Source organism: Dermacentor andersoni, chromosome 9 (assembly GCF_023375885.2).
Source record: "Dermacentor andersoni chromosome 9, qqDerAnde1_hic_scaffold, whole genome shotgun sequence".
Taxonomy (NCBI): domain Eukaryota; kingdom Metazoa; phylum Arthropoda; class Arachnida; order Ixodida; family Ixodidae; genus Dermacentor; species Dermacentor andersoni.
In genome coordinates this window covers 80538886-80555830 of record NC_092822.1, presented here as the reverse complement: position 1 = coordinate 80555830, position 16945 = coordinate 80538886, and the positions used below count along the sequence as shown (strand labels likewise).

Below are 16945 nucleotides of genomic sequence, written 5' to 3'. Positions count from 1 at the left end.
GGCACAAAGTCACGACGAACAGGTCGAAATTTTCTCGTTTATTGCTCTACTTCGTCGATCTTAACAAATGGCCAATTAAAGAAAAACGAACTGAATTGTTACAATTAAAAAAAGAAAGTGAAAATTTCTGGACTATTGGAAACGCATTTCTTGAAAATAAACTTGTCTGACACTCCTTTATCTTTTACTGCACAATTTCTTTCCCTCAAAATATTACTCATGGAGTTGTAGGGAAGCATAACAGTAGCTGTACTCCCATGGAAACTAACGTTAGCGAATTTCTGTGGTTTGAACTTGCAGAAAAATGGTATGTTGCGTATTTGCAACAATATGCAAATAAAGAAGAAGTTGAAAGTAAAAGATAGACTTAGTGCGATTCATACTCAGATGCTTATTTGCACGTGACAATCATTGGTGCACCTACGATTCAGTGTGGAACAAAAAGAAGCACTTGTACTTGTGCTTGTGCACTGCAGGTGGTTCCCACACTTCGTGCAGCACGTCATGCAGATTCCTGTGCAGCCAGGAAACAGTGCAGTGTTTTCGCGTTATTGTCAAAATTTCGAACACAGAAGCACAGACGTGAGGCTGTGCCTTTGACGACGCGACACGACAACGTGCGGACATCGCACATCCTTTTAAAAAAAGAAATATAGAGAAAGGAAATTCGAGCAGAAAACATCTTGCACACATATTGAATCGAAACAGACTAACACTCGCCGTTGTCGTCTTTCCTGCAAAGGTCGCTGCCTTCACTATCAGGAGGAATTGCTCGGCCATGAAAGCGTTTCGGAGCCATTTGACTTTCCCGAAGAAAATAAACCATGTACACGTTGTTGCATTTGCGCAACATAGCAACGTTCCGTCGCCAGGAACAAACTATTCCGAGATAACAATGTTTTTTCTTTTTTTTTATCCACAGAATCAGGAGGATGTGTAGCTGAGCGTTGAATTTTTTTTTTTTTTTTTGCGCTTTCTCGTATGGGGAAATACATATACAATTGTCAAAACTTACCTGTATCACTCACTGCTCCCGGGTGCGCCCAGCCTCCGCCACGTTTGTTTTGGTAGAAGATAGTAAGTAAGTAAGTAAGTAAGTGGTCCTGATCCCTTTTGACTCAGGGCAGGCGTTTGTCAACGCCACAGGAGATGTTCAGAGTACAAGAAGGAAAGATGCGAAGGATGACCACAGATGGCAGCACAAAGCGGCGCGTTTTTTAGGCGAATGTTGCGGATATGCAACAACGTGTACAGGCAGCTCCAAACGGCCTTTGCTTCTGTTTTTAACGCCGTTCATCGCAATGTTGCGTAAATGCAACAAGGTGCAATAAAGGGTTAATTCAAGCAAACTTAACAATCAAGTTTACAACTCTTAACTCTGCAGTGAGAAAGGATATCGCAATTCTTTAAACTGAATCTAATTGTAAATCTAAAGCGGATCGATTGGGTGTAAGGTACACGGCTCTCCAAAACACCACTAATAAGTGAAAAGCACTTTGGCACAGAACTGCGATATTTGTTCTAGTTACAAAGCGGCAGATTTGTAAATCTTCGTGCTTCTAATATTTTTTCAAACTTGCCAAATTTTGGCATGTTTTCTAAAGACTTAAATCCGTAAATCTCAATTACTCTTCCAGCAGTGACTAGAATTTACCGTTTTCACTGAAAGGCCGCCATTCCGGCACCCATCTCTCTCTCTCTCTCTCTCTCTCTCTCTCTCTCTCTCTCTCTCTTTGTAGCCTCATATTACTGCAAATATTGAACCATTTAGTGAAACACACGACGATCATATTGGCGATAATGCACGTTTCAATAAATCTGAGAAAACTGAAAAGTTACACAATCCGTAAATTCCCTTAAAATTGTCCCAGGGGAAATCTCTGAAAAGCATCTCTGCGCTTACATGTATTGGAATAGGCGGCGTTGGAGTTGGAGCCGAGCTAAAGCTTTCTTAATATCAAATGCGAAATTTGGAGGTGGGACACTCGTGCCAGGGTACTTACCCTTCTCAGCACCGGCCTCAACGGCTGTGATGAGTGCGAAGACAATGACAAAAAGAAAATCAGACGAATTAAACATAGTGATATTTCTCTAGCTGCATAGATCTCGTAGTGTGGAATTAGGTACGTTATTCAATTCGATATATATATATATATATATATATATGCTGTGGACGTTAGACAACGTGTGTTCGACAGTTTTTCTCGTAAAATTGTACAGCATATTCAACGAACACGTTGGTATCAGTGTTCTATGAGCCATCATGGAAGCTTGTGTCTGCTGTGTGCAGATACAGGAAACCACTTTTCATGCTGTTTTACCTTGCTTAATGTGCACTCTCCACACACTTGCTTTCACATTAGCACTCAGTTCTGCTGCCATTAGTACTGCAAGCAACTGTTCAGAGTGCAGTTTACATGAGGCGAAAGTGGTATTTAAAGTGGTCGTGAAGACGCCTCCTTCATCTCGCAGTTAAAGGGCTTCACGTGTGCTTCATCGTGTGCTTCACGTGTGCTTCACGTGTGCTTCATCGTGTGCTTCATCGTGTGCTTCACGGCGGCTTTCAAGTAGATCAAAGGTGAAAACGTGGTATTTCGCTTCTACAAAGCTTGGGTAATTGTCATCGCCATGTTTACAACATGCGACCGAGCGCGTTACATATAATCTAGTTCTGCTACCACAAACTTCGATAAGCACGAGAAATTTAGGGAGAATATCAGACTAAATGCATTTTCATGTTCGGAAAACTACGTTGCCTACGTTATTTTAATCGTGCTCTACTTGTAACCTTCCCATGTGAAGGTAATGAAAATTGTGTGTTGGACAGTTTTTCTCGCAAAAATTATACAGCATATTCAACGAACGCGTTGGTATCAATGTTCTATGAGCCATTATGGAAGCTTGTGTCTGCTGTGTGTAGATACAGGAAACCACTTTTCTTCATGCTGTTTTACCTTGCTAAATGTGCACTCTCCACACACGTGCTTTTACATTAGCACTCAGTTCTGCTGCCATTAGTACTGCAAGCAACTGTTCAGAGTGCAGTTTACATGAGCCGAAAGCGGTATTTCAAGTGGCCGTGAAGACGCCTCCTTCATCTCGCAGTTAAAGGGCTTCACGTGTGCTTCATCGTGTGCTTCATCGTGTGCTTCACGTGTGCTTCACGTATGCTTCACGTGTGCTTCACGTGTGCTTCACGTGTGCTTCATCGTGTGCTTCACGGCGGCTTTTAACTAGATCAAGGGTGAAAACGTGGTATTTTGCTTCTACAAAGCTTGGGTGATTGTCATCGCCATGTTTACAACATGCGGCCGAGCGCGTTACATATAACCTAGTTCTGCTACCACAAACTTCGATAAGCACAAGAAATTTAGGGAGAATATCAGACTAAATGCATTTTCATGTTAGGAAAACTACGTTGCCTGCGTTATTTTAATCGTGCTCTACTTGTAACCTTCCCATGTGAAGGTAATGAAAATTTTAAGCTGTCCTAATCCAGCATGTAAATATTAGAAGTTGGGCGATCGAATATCGACTTTTCGAATGCGAATCCAATACGAATAGTAGGTATACCGAATAGAAAAACGCAGACGTACATGTTTACAGCAGGGATACTTATTTCGATTTAATTAGGAACACACTTGTACTCAATAGACAATCAGCTATCACGCGCAATTAAGATCGTTTTAAACGCAGGTTCACAACATTACTGAAAATAACTGCACGAACAGCTGCTTCATACCTTTTAAATCCTGGTCGCAAACAAGCTAAGAATGACAGGCATTTCAAAAACGCAGAATAAATAGTTTAAAAAAATATCAAGTTCTGGAAAAAGAAAAATCGCTAACGAGGTGTTTGTGTGCCTTAGGCAGAATAAAGACCCGGTTACAAGAAGAAGCATCATAGGTTGTAACGTAAAACATAAAGCTCCTACATGACCAGGCTGCAAGAAAGACTAATTGGCTGGCCATAAGCACAATATAGCCGACTATCATGCATTGGACGATAAGAAGGGGAGCCGAGGGGCCCGGTTTTATAAGGGCACCGTTTTTGTAAAAATGCCCGCACGTATTTGTTATTCAGAAACATATGAAACCAACATTTAATGAAGAAAAGGACAGCATAGGAAAGGCTATTTGTTATTTCTAATTGAAGTGCAAAAATGAGAAGGTAATGGAAATCAACTTGCTGACGATGTGAACCGAATCCAGAACCTCTGCATTACGCGCTCGTTGCATTAGAATCCAGATCAACGAGGAAAACTCAACTTGCTGACGGTGTGAACCGAATCCAGAACCTCTGCATTACGCGCTCGTTGCATTAGAAATGTTGCTATGGCGACGGCAGTTCCCACGTCTATGCATTCTAAGTTATTAATGCATTTGTACAACACACAACCCAAGCAGTGTTGGCCGGCGCCACACTTCCACCGCAGAACCGAAATCAAAGCTGGCATTACCGGTTTTGTTTCTGCATTGCTTCGAAAATTTTGTCGCTGTTTTACTTCTGATAAATAAAATTTGCGATACTTTGTTTGGCAGGTGGAGAAAAGGCACCCGATTTGAACGATCGGTTGCTCCGAAATATTTGGTATAGTTTTCATATTCGAAAATACCGCATAGTTCATTTTCTAATGCGAATAATATGTCACTCCGACTATTCATATTCGAAGCTTGCAGTATTCGCGCGCCTATGTTACAGTAAATACATTAGAAAAGCTATAATCCTCTACATCCTGATAGTAAATTGACTGTTTCCGTCCAGATACAAGGTCATTATACCAGCGGGAAACGTCTATGTAAATTATTTGCTTCGCGCTTGCTCATATAAGAGTGTTTCAAAATACCTACGTTGTTGAAATCCACTTCAGTGTCATAGGAACAATATTAGTAACTTTTTTGTCGCACTTCAGTGACACGCTTGATAAAATGTTGAAAACACTAGGCTGTAATGGTTCATAATGCACGATAGAAAATCACATCTGTCAGTGACAAAGAGAACTTTCACTGACGCATTTTTCAGCCTGGTTTATTGCAATGGCAAAAGTGCCAAAATTTAAGCTCCCTTGCACTATTATTCGCCTCCCTTGCACTATTATCCGCAAGGGAGGCGATCTTTACACTACGTGCCAGATTATGGGGTTTTACGTGCCGAAACCACGATCCGATTATGACGCACGCCGCAGTGGGGGACTCCGGAAATTTGGGCCGCCTAGGCTTTTTTAACGTGCACCTAAATCTAAACACACGGGTGTTTTGCACTTTTCGATAAATCTGAGAAAACTAAAAAGCTGATACAATCCGTAAATTCCCTTAAAATTGTCCCAGGGGAAATCTCTGAACAGCGTCTCTGCATTTACATGTATTGGAATAGGCGGCGTTGGAGCTGGAGCGGAGCGAAAGCCTCCTTTATATTAAAAGGTAAACTTGGAGGTGGGACACTCGCGCCCGGGTACTTACCCTTCTCTGCCCCGGCCGCAACGGCTGTGATGAGTGCGAAGACAACGACAAAAAGTAAATCAGACGAACGAAAGATAGGGATATTTCCGAGTCGAACAACTTCAGCATTTTGTGCACTCTAGCTGTATGGATCTCGTTGCATAGAATTAGAGTGGTCGTGATGACGCCTCGTTCATCTCGCAGTTATAGGGCTTGGGCGCAGTACTTCGAAGTTGAGAGAAATCTTGCTGTTTTGAGCAAGAAGAGGAACATTATTCTAAATTTTACATCTTCTTGGGTGCGTTAGGACGCCGTGTTCGGCCATTAGTGGGGTGGGAGAATGTTTGTGGAAATTTTGATAAGACGAACAGCTTTCGCTGTGTCCTCTGGAGTGCGTCAATGTTCCTCTTTGTGTAAGGGTCCCAAATGATGCACGCGTATTCACGCCTGATGACGCATGAATAACCTATATGTTCAGTTTTGCGGGAGCATGCTTTAGTTTATGCATTAGAAAATAAAGTTTACAAAACGCTGAGCTACAAATGCTAGACATATGAGAGTTCGAACTTGTGTTTCTTGTTATAGTTATGCCTTGATACTTGTATTCGCCATGCTGACTGAGTTCAAGAGACGGAAGGTTTTACAAAATGTAACAGATCATTGGCGATAGTGACTGCAGACAAAAAAATGCAATCAACCGCAAACAGCCTGACTTGAACTTGGAGTGGTCCAACTACGCAGGCAATGTTATTAACAAAAAATTAAAGATAATATAAAGCTCCTAGAAACCTTCCTTGAGGGACGCCAGGTGAAACAGGTAATGGCTTAGACGCGAAACTGTCAATAACAACAAACTACGCGTGGTGAGTTAAAAAGAAATTGACTCGCCATCCCGACCCAGCTAAAGTGGATGTCCAGCGAAACTTTTACGAAACCACCACAACTGCTTATGGAGGCATTCAATGCTCGATTTATGGTCCGGACGCTCTTCTTGAGCTGTTTCGTTATTGAAACGTGCGCTGTTCTGTGCGTTGTATGCGTGATTGCAATGAATGCATGCATTGTTCGCTTCACTTTGCTGAGTTGTTGTAGCCTCTGCATTACGAGGGAGGTGAGCCTCTGCACTGTTGCTTGCTTAGGGGGTTGTGAGTCATTGCTGATAATTTCTGCTCACTGACGGACACGAAAAATATCAAGCACCGAGAGGCTAACAATTCTGCTCTAATATGCTGTAACCTAATTAACTAGGAACGGGGGAAGACCACTATTTCTTCTGAACAAGCTTATTATGTGAAACGAGGCCGAAAGCTTCACTAAAAGGTCCGTAAACCAACCTGTCCTGCTCTTTATCTAGGATGCTCGCAAAAGAATGAACAACTGTTGTTAACTTTGTGACTGCCGAAAACGCTTTCGCAAATACTCGACGTGTTTGACCCGCAAATCAGATTTTCGACGATCGTCGACTGTGTTCGCCGTTATCGTTGTTCTTCAGTGTAACTTCCTTTTGAGGATACAGGTACGTCCAATAAAACACTAGTTTGGTCATTCACAGTTTTGCTCCTTTCTTCACCGTCACAACTACGCGACCATATATATGTAGTGACGGCTTTATACGAGTATATGCGAGACCTCATGGTGGGAGGCAGTTCAATTTCACAGCCTGATCGCGTCCTCTCGCACCACAAAGAATCTGTCGCCTCTCGCTGGTGCGATCTTGCTTCGCATAGTTGTGTTATGCGGGTGTCACACGGCGCATATTTTGATCGCGACCAAGCCCGATGCGGATCGAATTTCTCGGTTGTGATTTGTTCATGAGTGCAAGATAAGTCTTAGTCTTAGCGCGATTGAGCCCATTGCGGACGAGAATTTCGATCCGGATCGGCCCTGGTCGCGATCGAAATTGGTCGTGAGATGTCAGTATTATACTTTGCTATCACTATATACTGTTTCGTCTTTGCGGTGAAAACTAGAGCCTCTCCTTTCTTGTGTGTTTTTTTACTGAGTCTGAGTATAAGCATTGCTGCACAATAATGCTATATTCTAATTTCGAGAAAATCCGGCTATTTCATGACCTCTGCATGCAAGTGGCGATGTTTCCATCTGATGATGTTTGCATCTCTATTAAATATTGTAAATTATTAGTAGAGTTTGCTTTTTTTTTCTCACGAGTCGTTAGCATTTCTTACTGAAAAGCGAAGCAATGCTGAGACACTTATCATTGATTACATGCATTTCAAACGCCGATGATAAAAGTGTCTGCCGAAGCGGTCACCGAAGTCGGCAGGTCCTTTCAGGGTTGAAAAAGCACGCAAAGCAATTTGATGAGAGGTGAACGTATAGCAACATATTAATTATCTAGGCACAGGCTATACATGTCATTAGAATTAATTCGATAGCTCCTTATATTTAAAATAAATAAGCTTTGTCCCTTGTATATACTTAGACATTCTGTCTGTGCATTGTGTTTTAGCGGAAACATTAAAAAAATGAATTGTGAAGGTAGGGATGAGGTAGCCACCGCTGGTGGCTTCTAACGCGCTTGTCCTCATATAGTCAGGATTTGCAGGAATAAAGCGAAACTATGAAATAAATGCCATGTACGTCCACGCCAACAATAATGCATTAAGCTTTTAGCAACAATAAAATTGTAAGTGAAAACGCAGAGGCCACTCAAAAGAAACTTCGAATGATGTGGATGACATAATTTCGGTTGTAAGACATAATTCCGGTATAGTGCCCTGAGACATCACTTGTCTCTTGGCATTATATCGTGGGTAGACACAGCTAATACGTGCGAGCGTCTCATCGCTGCTGCATGTGTCGCACTTGCGGCTTTTGGCCATTCGAATAATCACAAAATCAAATATGCTTATACAATTTACCGGTGTTTAATCACCGTTGCCATTTTAGCAATTCTGACGCTTGGTTTTGGGACATCTTTGTATGTTTATGAAAAAGATTCCTATTTAGCAATGAACCACTTCTTAAGTGACTTGAATGAACTGGTGGCGATATTTTAACGACTTATATAAGTTGGAAGTGTTGCTTGAAAAATTGCCTCAAAGAACGCAGTCTAAATTATTCAAACGCCACATGCAAGTGGCCGAAACTCGCCGTACGACGCATACAGGCTCCGTGACCATGATGAACCAACGGTTGCCTTCACATTGGTGGCCTGCACATTGCAATTGTGTTTCACAGCACAGTGGTCATCATCAGCCTACACATTGTGCTCACAAAAGTGAAGATTCTTTATTATTTACAAAGCTTATTTCAATGCGTTTAAACGCTGCGGGCTCAGCGGCGTCCCTAAATGCGTTCGACTGGTAGACGTGCGCAAGCGTGTGACAGAATTAATTTACCGACACCGACTAGAATAAATTTTGTGTTCACATTTCGAACACAGCAGATGAATAAGACCTATCGAGTGGGTAAGAAGGCGTAAATATCGGAACGGCTTAGCTCGTTCACGCGTGGCTCAACAAATCGCTTCCGTTTCTCGCGGCTTTCGGACCATTTTCTCCTTCACGGCAGCTTTCAATTCTATAAAGGGTGAAAACGTGGTATTTTACTTGTACAAAGCTCGGGTAATTGTCATCGCCATGTGAACAACATGCGGCCAAGCGCGTTACATATAATCTAGTTCTGCTACCACAAATCTTGAGAAGCACAAGAAATTTAGGGAGAATATCAGACTAAATGCATTTTCATGTTATAGGAAAACTACGTTGCCTGCGTTCTTTTAGTGGTGCTCTATGTGTAACCATCTAATGTGAAGGCAACGAAAAGTTTAAGCTGTCCTAATCCAGTATGTAAATATTAGAGGTTGGGGAGGCGATCGAATATCAAACAGAAAAACGCAGACGTACATATTTATAGCAGGAATATTTATTTCGATATAATTAGGAACACGCTTGTACTAAATAGAAATCAGCTATCATGCACAATTAAGGTCGTTTTAAATGCAAGATCACAACAGTAATAAAAATACCTACACGAACAGCCGCTTTATACCTTTAAGCCTGGTGGCAAACAAGCTCTCTAAGAATGACAGGCATTTGAAACTGACCAACATTTCAGAAACGCAAAATAAATAGTTGAAAAAATATCAAGTTCCGGAAAAAGAAAAAGCGCTAATGAGGTATTTGTGTGCCCTACGCAGAATGAAGAGCCTGCTCCAAGAAAAAGCATGATTGTTTGTAACGTAAAACATAAAGCTCCTACATGACCAGGCTGCAAGAAAGACTAATTGGCAGGCAGTAAGCACAAGATAGCGCATTATCATGTATTGGACGAAAAGAAGGGGAGCCGAGGGGCCCTATAGTAAGAGCACCGTTTCTGTAAGAATGCCCGCACGTATCTGTTATTCAGAACCATATGAAACCAACTTTAATGAAGAAAAGGACAGCATAGGAAAGGCTATCTGTCATTTCTAATTGAAGTGCAAAAATGCGAAGGTAATGGGAAATGGAGCAAAACTTAACTTGCTGACGGTGTGAACAGAGTCCACAACTTCTGCATTACGCGCTCGTTGCATTAGAAATGTTGCTATGGCGACGGCAGTTCCCACGTCTATGCATTCTAGGTTATTAATGCATTTGTACAACACACAACCCAAGCAGTGTTGGCCGGCGCCACACTTCCCCCGCAGAACCGAAAACAAAGCCGGCATTACCGATTTCGTTTCTGCATTGCTTCGAAAATTTTGTCGCTGTTTTACTCCTGATAAATGAAATTTGCGATACTTTGTTCAGCAGGAGGAGAAAAGGCACCCGATTTGAACAGTCGGTTGTTCGGAAATATTTGATTAGTTTTGATATTCGAAAATACCGCATAGTTCATTTTCTAATGCGAATATCTCACACCGACTATTCATATTCGAAGCTTGCAGTATTCGCGCGCCTATGTTCAGTAAATACATTAGAAAAGCTAAAATCCTCTATACCCTGCTAGTAAATTCACTGTTTCCCTCCAGCTGCAAGGTCATTATACCAGCGGGAAACGTCTATAAATTATTTGCTTCGCGCTTGCTTATATAAGAGTGTCTCAAAATACCTACGTTGTTGAAATCCACTTCACTGTCATAGGAACAATATTAGTGACTTTTTTGTCTCACTTCAGTGACACGCTTGATAAAATGTTGAAAACACTAGGCTGTAATGGTTCATAATGCGCGATAGAAAATCACATCTGTCAGTGACAAAGAGAACTTTCACTGACGCATTTTTCAGCCTGCTTTATTGCAATGGCAAAAGTGCACAAATTTAAGCTCCCTTGCACTATTATCCGCAAGGGAGGCGATGTTTACAGTACGGGCGAGATTATGGGGTTTTACGTGCCAAAACCGCGATCTGAATACGACGCACGCCGCAGTGGGGGACTCCGGAAATTTGGGCCACCTAGGCTTCTTTAACGTGCACCTAAATCTAAGTACACGGGTGTTTTGCACTTTTCGATAAATATGAGAAAACTAAAAAGGTGATACAATCCGTAAATTCCCTTAAAATTGTCCCAGGGGAAATCTCTGGACAGCGTCTCTGCGTTTACATGTTTTGGAATAGGTGGCGTTGGAGCTGGAGCGGAGCTAAAGCTTCCTTTATATTAAAAGGTAAACTTGGAGGTGGGACACTCGTGCCCGGGTACTTACCCTTCTCAGCCCCTGCCGCAACGGCTGTGCTGGGTGCGAAGACAACGACAAAAAGTAAATCAGACGAACAAAAGATAGGGATATTTCCGAGTCGAACAACTTCAGCATTTTGTGCAGTCTAGCTGTATGGATCTCGTTGCATAGAATTAGAGTGGTCGTGATGACGCCTCGTTCATCTCGCAGTTATAGGGCTTGGGCGCAGTACTTTGAAGTTGAGAGAAATCTTGCTGTATTGAGCAAGAATCGGAACATTAGTCTAAATTTTTGATCTTCTTGGGTGCGTTAGGACGCCGTGTTTGGCCATTAGTGGGGTGGGAGAATGTCGACATTTTGATAAGACGAACAGCTTTCGCTGTGTCCTCTGGAGTGCGTCAATGTTCCTCTTTGTGTAAGGGGTACGAAATTACGCACGCGTATTCAGGACTGATGATGCATGAATAACCTATATGTTCAGTTTAGCGGGAGCATGCTTTAGTTTATTCCTTAGAAAACAAAGTTTACAAAACGCTGGGTCGCAAATCTTAGACATATGAGAGTTCGAACTTGGGTTTCTTGTTATAGTTACGCCTTGATACTTGCATTGGCCAAGCTGATTGAGTTCAAGAGACGGAAGGCTTTACAAAATGTAACAGATCATTGGCGATAGTCACTGCAGTGAAAAGAATTGAAATCCGCAAGCAGCCCGAGTTGAACTTGGAGTGGTAAAACTACGTAGGCAATGTCATTAACAAAAAAAAGTAAAAAATAATATAAAGCTCCTAGAAACCTTCCTTGTGGGACGCGCGATGAAGCCGGTAATGGCTTAGACGCAAAACTGTCAATAATAACAAACTAGGCGTGGTGAGTTGAAAAAAAATAGCTAGCCATCCCGACCCAACTAAAGTGGATGTCCAGCGAAGCTTTTACAACACCACCACAACTGCTTATGGAGGCATTCAATGCTTGATTTATGGTCCGGACGCTCTTCTTGAGCTGTTTCGTTATTGAAACGTGTGCTGTTCTGTACGTTGTATGCGTGATTGCAATGAATGCATGCACTGTTCGCTTCACTTTGCTGAGTTCTTGTAGCCTCTGCATTACGAGGGACGTGAGTCACTGCAGCCGTTGCTGATAATTTCTGCTCACTGACGGACCCGAAAAATATAAACCACCAAGGGGCTAACAACACTGCTCTAATATGCTCTAACCTAATTAACTAGGAACGGGGGAAGACCTATATTTCTTCTGAACTAGCTTATGTGAAACGAGGCCGAAAGTTTCACTAAAATGTATGTAAATAAAGCTGTCCTGCTTTATCTAGGATGCTCGCAAAAGAATGAACAGCCGTTGTAAACATTGTGACTGCCGAAAATGCTTTCGCAAAACCATGCTACCAAGAAAACATACTTTTGTCCTTTAAATACTGAGTTAAAAAGCTTGCGACTGTGTATTCAAGCATCTTACGATCAACGTATAAAGATAAATTTGCAGATAGGGCATTCGACTAATGTACGCAGCTGTCGCGAGAGGGGCCGCAGCGGCTATGATGAGTGCGAAGACAACGACAAAAACAATGAAGCGAATTAAAAAAGAATAACAGTGGTGATTCTCGCATACCTTAATTTCTGAGTCGAACGTCTTTAACATATTGTGCCTCTTCATTCCGTTCTACTCCTACCAGTGATCGCCGTAATCACATGGAGAACGGTTGATATTGCAGTCACTTATGACATAACGAACTGTGCAAGATACCTGAATATTTAAATAAGAGAGCGGCTGCGTTGTTCCTTCTCGATGTCGCCTGTTAACCAAGTCCACAACACAGGCCATTCTCTTCAACTTTAAGTTTTCTTGAAAGCCTAAGGCCCAAACAATGAAACGTTCCTTTCCTTCGAGCGCTTGCTAACCTTACGTGAGGCCTCCTTACAGCGAAGGACCGATGGAGGAAGCAAGCGTACTCTGAAAGCTCCCTTCACCCGTGCTCACGTAAGCAGCGGTTGCCGCATGCCTGGGTTCGAGATTATCTCTTATAGTCTTTACGCGAACACCATTATTCTATTAAAAATTGATCGTCGCACAGTCTTTAAATTGAAGAGCTAATATAGAGAAGCGTGGACGCTTTGTTCTATTTTTGTTTACTAAAGTTTAAAAATGTAGCGCATTACAGTATGTACTCCATGAACGCTGGCACGCCGGCGTCGTGCAACGCCTAGCAACGCCTAGCAACGCTTTCATGCCGCACGCCTGACCGAAACGAACACGCCTGCCAAGACTTACCTAAAACCCCTACATCCACGCGCCACCGCCACTTTCCTGGCCGGCGGAAACGTGTATGGAGGGGTTTTAGACTTACCGTGCTCGCGCTTCTCCGCAGGTGGGCGACAGCGCGCATGCGCAAGCAAACGTCACGTGGTTAAGAAGTGAGGTGAAGCGCTCGTTCAGGGCCAGGAGCGGCGTAAGGACGCATGAAGGTAGCTTTGCAGCTACCTTATGCTGAGGAAGCACCAAGGAAGCCTTCACCGAGGGCCCCTCAGTAAGGAAGCTTTCAGAGTGACATAAGGTAGCCTCACCGCAATGAAGGTTTCCTCCTTACTGACGTAAGGAAGATATCATTGTTTGGCCCTAATAGATTTATACGAATTCGATCACAATACACAAAAACTCACAAAAATACATAAACCCACACATAAATGTCACCGTTATTATTATTATTATTATTATTATTCATACTACAGGGCCAAAAAGCACGCAAAGCAATTTGAAGCTAGGTGAACATGTAGCAATCTATTAATTCTTAGGCATAGGCTATACATACTATTAGAATTAATTGTTACTTTGTTATGTGTACATACTTAAATACATTGTGTCTGTGCACGGTGTTTATAGTGGGAATTAAAAAAACATGAACTGTGAAAATATACGGATCATGTAGCTGTCGCTGGTGCTTCTGATGCGCTTGCCCTCCTATTGTCAGGATTTGTAGAAATAAAGCGAAACTATGAATTAAAAGACGTACACGTGCGCACCAACAATGACGCAGTAAGCTTTTAAGCTTTTAGCCATTGTTTTAGCCATTTCATTGTTTTCCCTTGAAAATGTGCGATCTTTAGTTTCGGCCAGACACGGATAAAGCAACCTCACCTTTCTCACGAAATGCTTGGTTGCGATATTACGAACCATAATGAGCCCATGAACATTACAGGGGAAGGTATATTTTGCCAACGGGCAGGAAACATTTCAATTCCCAAAAACTTGCCAAAGCAAACACCAAAAGACCACTTAAACATTAGGACGCATTCCTTTAAAAAACGGGCTGTACTTTACACAGGTCCAGCTGCCACAGGTATTAAATTTGATGGTATCATCCTTGTTTCACTAGTAAATAAATGCCGGATCACTGATATACATTGGTTTTATGTTAGTTTGACTTTGCGTTATATTTAGAAGTTTGATGCAAGCGAATTAAATCTTCCTTCTTTTCGGGTAGTTTGTTGTTAAGTGCTGCTTTCATTATCTCTTGGAACGCGGCATGTCCCGCGCTATACCTTCTTCGTAAGCGCTGTGTGTAATTACTATTTATTACCTATTCTACATCAATAATGTCGCAGGGAAAAGAGTGTAGCACGTACAAACATATTCTGCCACCAAATTCATCCTTTTGCGAGCAAACCAATGAATAGCCTCCTCCACAAAACAACCCATAACAGCATGCTGTATCTATCTGATACAGCAATTGATGCTTGCCTCAACGAATCACACGGATGTATTTTTCAATCAAAGCATCACATTACGGTAATAAACACCCATTTTTTTTACTTCATAAAAAATTTTGTTTATTTAAAAACCTTTTTTTTTAACATTTGTACCTGTTGTGTCGAGCTGCCTCCATAATATATAGTTGGGGAGGCTCTGTTAAGAAAATCACCTTTTTATGTAGATAACCAATCCAAGAACCGGAAATAGTCCTCAGAGGATGCAGGTCATAGATGCAGCCTGCCAGAACCTGTTCCTGCACAAGCATTTGGACAACACAATTAGGTCAACGTATGAACACATTGCTAGTGACGCCACCTTACTACGTCACAAGGGACAAGTTGGGGTAAGTTCAACAAAAACCGGTTTCCACAGCGCGTGGGATCTGAAGTGTATTTTTGTTTCCAGTTGCCTCGGAGCTTCCTTGTGATGCACTGTGGAGGGCTATAATACTGAAGTTGCAACACAAATTGCCACACACTTCACAAAATAAAATAACAAATTTGGACGGGACAAGAAAGCATAAATCAGCTTGCTTGAGAGCAAAGGTAAGTGTCCTATGAGTTAACGCTATAGCTAGAGATTCATGGCCGTGGTCGATATCAGTACTGTTTGCGGATTCGGCAGGCGACGTGCCTTTGGTCTCTTTAGTTGTGATATGTGTGTTTGGCGAGAATGAAATGGAACACGCAACTGTGCCATGACATCGTACGTCGACCTGGTGGCATTTTATCTAATCGCGCTTTCGAGATATGCTGGCGGCCCCACATGAATTTTCCCCGAAACCTTATATGGCAGCCCATGCCGTTTCTGCAAAGTTTCAGCACTCTTCATGATCGGGACAAACAATTCACGGGCAAGAAATAACAGCATCTTCAGTGGGCCGGCCACTTGCGTCAATTTTCGAAGGAGGTAACCGAAATAAGTTGTGGTCGATAACGCTCCGCATTGGAAGACTGGAAAAAAGTCCGAAGCGCGCAATATCGCCCTGTAATTTGGGTAAACACCAATCGCAGACATCGACGGCAGAACCAGTGCGGCACAGCTGGCCATTTCGCACGCATTTTCTTACTTGGCGAAACTGAACTGGACGCATCGTTAACATTGAGTGCTTGCGCTAGAGCTGCCCGTACGAACAAAAGTCGACAAAAATACACGTCGGTCAAATCACCAGGACAGGCTGCCGGCCAGCCGTAGCCAGCTCTCGTATAAATGAAGAGCTGAATGAATTCGGCCTCTGTTTCCCTGTAACTAACATTCCGAGCAAGCGTACCACAACTGAACTGCCACGGTAAGACACGCTGGTCCTTTGTCGTGATCGTGACGTTTGTTTTAGGTGGCAGGATTTCAGTTGGCGTCGTGCTTAGCGTTGTATTACATGCAGCATGCCTACTTCACGCCGAAGACAGAGATATCCGAAACTGATATAACAAGCAAACAAGAATATGCGTAATGGGATGAGTTATCTTTAGCTGTATTCAAAGATCTCGCAATTGACAATTGCTCGCTACGTCACGTGATGCGGCACGGGTGCGCACTGCGCAGTGAGTTACAGAAACTGCGTGCGACCACATTAATGGGTCACTAAAAAAAGAAAAAGAACTCTAGGTCAGTTTATTCTGGAAACACTCTTTCAGACGCCCAAATCCGTTAATTTGCTGCATTACACCGATTAAAAGAAAATGAAAATGATAAACGTAAATCCGTATGTTAATTTCGCGCGACAGGCACTACGCCACTGGGACATCATGCATATGGAAGTGCGTTTCCTTTTTCGTATTTGTAGCGTCTAAAGGAGCCAAGCTCCGCGTTGTACTCCTTCAAGCACAATCTTGTATTTTTATACACCAATATTATTTGAACAACTCTTGGAGCAAGAGGGCCGTCAAAATTCATGATGCGAAGGCGAGATGGTCTGGAAAACTCAAGGCGGCCCTCTTTAGTTCTGGCGACTCTCTTTTGGTGGTCATTCCTCCTCAAATGATAAGAGTCGCTTTCTGTCATAGGGAATAAGCGTAACTCGTAGCCTTATTGTCTGCATTGCCCTTTTAGAATGTGTCATGCGCAAGGAGCCCCTCACAAACCACTGAAATACCTTTTTTTCCCTTCCTGTGGCGCTCAAGAGGCT

At 42.5% G+C, this 16945-nt stretch overlaps 1 long non-coding RNA gene across 4 annotated transcripts in view; it reads right to left on the bottom strand.

Moving 5' to 3' along the window:
* Window positions 1-16945, bottom strand: part of LOC126528304 (uncharacterized) — a 69569-nt gene that overhangs the window by 4864 nt on the left and 47760 nt on the right. For 3 of the 4 annotated variants that reach the window (XR_011890044.1, XR_011890043.1, XR_011890046.1), the window contains one exon: window positions 14990-15073. This is a non-coding gene — a long non-coding RNA (uncharacterized lncRNA). Of the gene's footprint in view, window positions 1-424; window positions 515-14989; window positions 15074-16945 lie in introns of all 4 variants that reach the window. The other variant, XR_011890045.1, reaches the window with a different exon arrangement.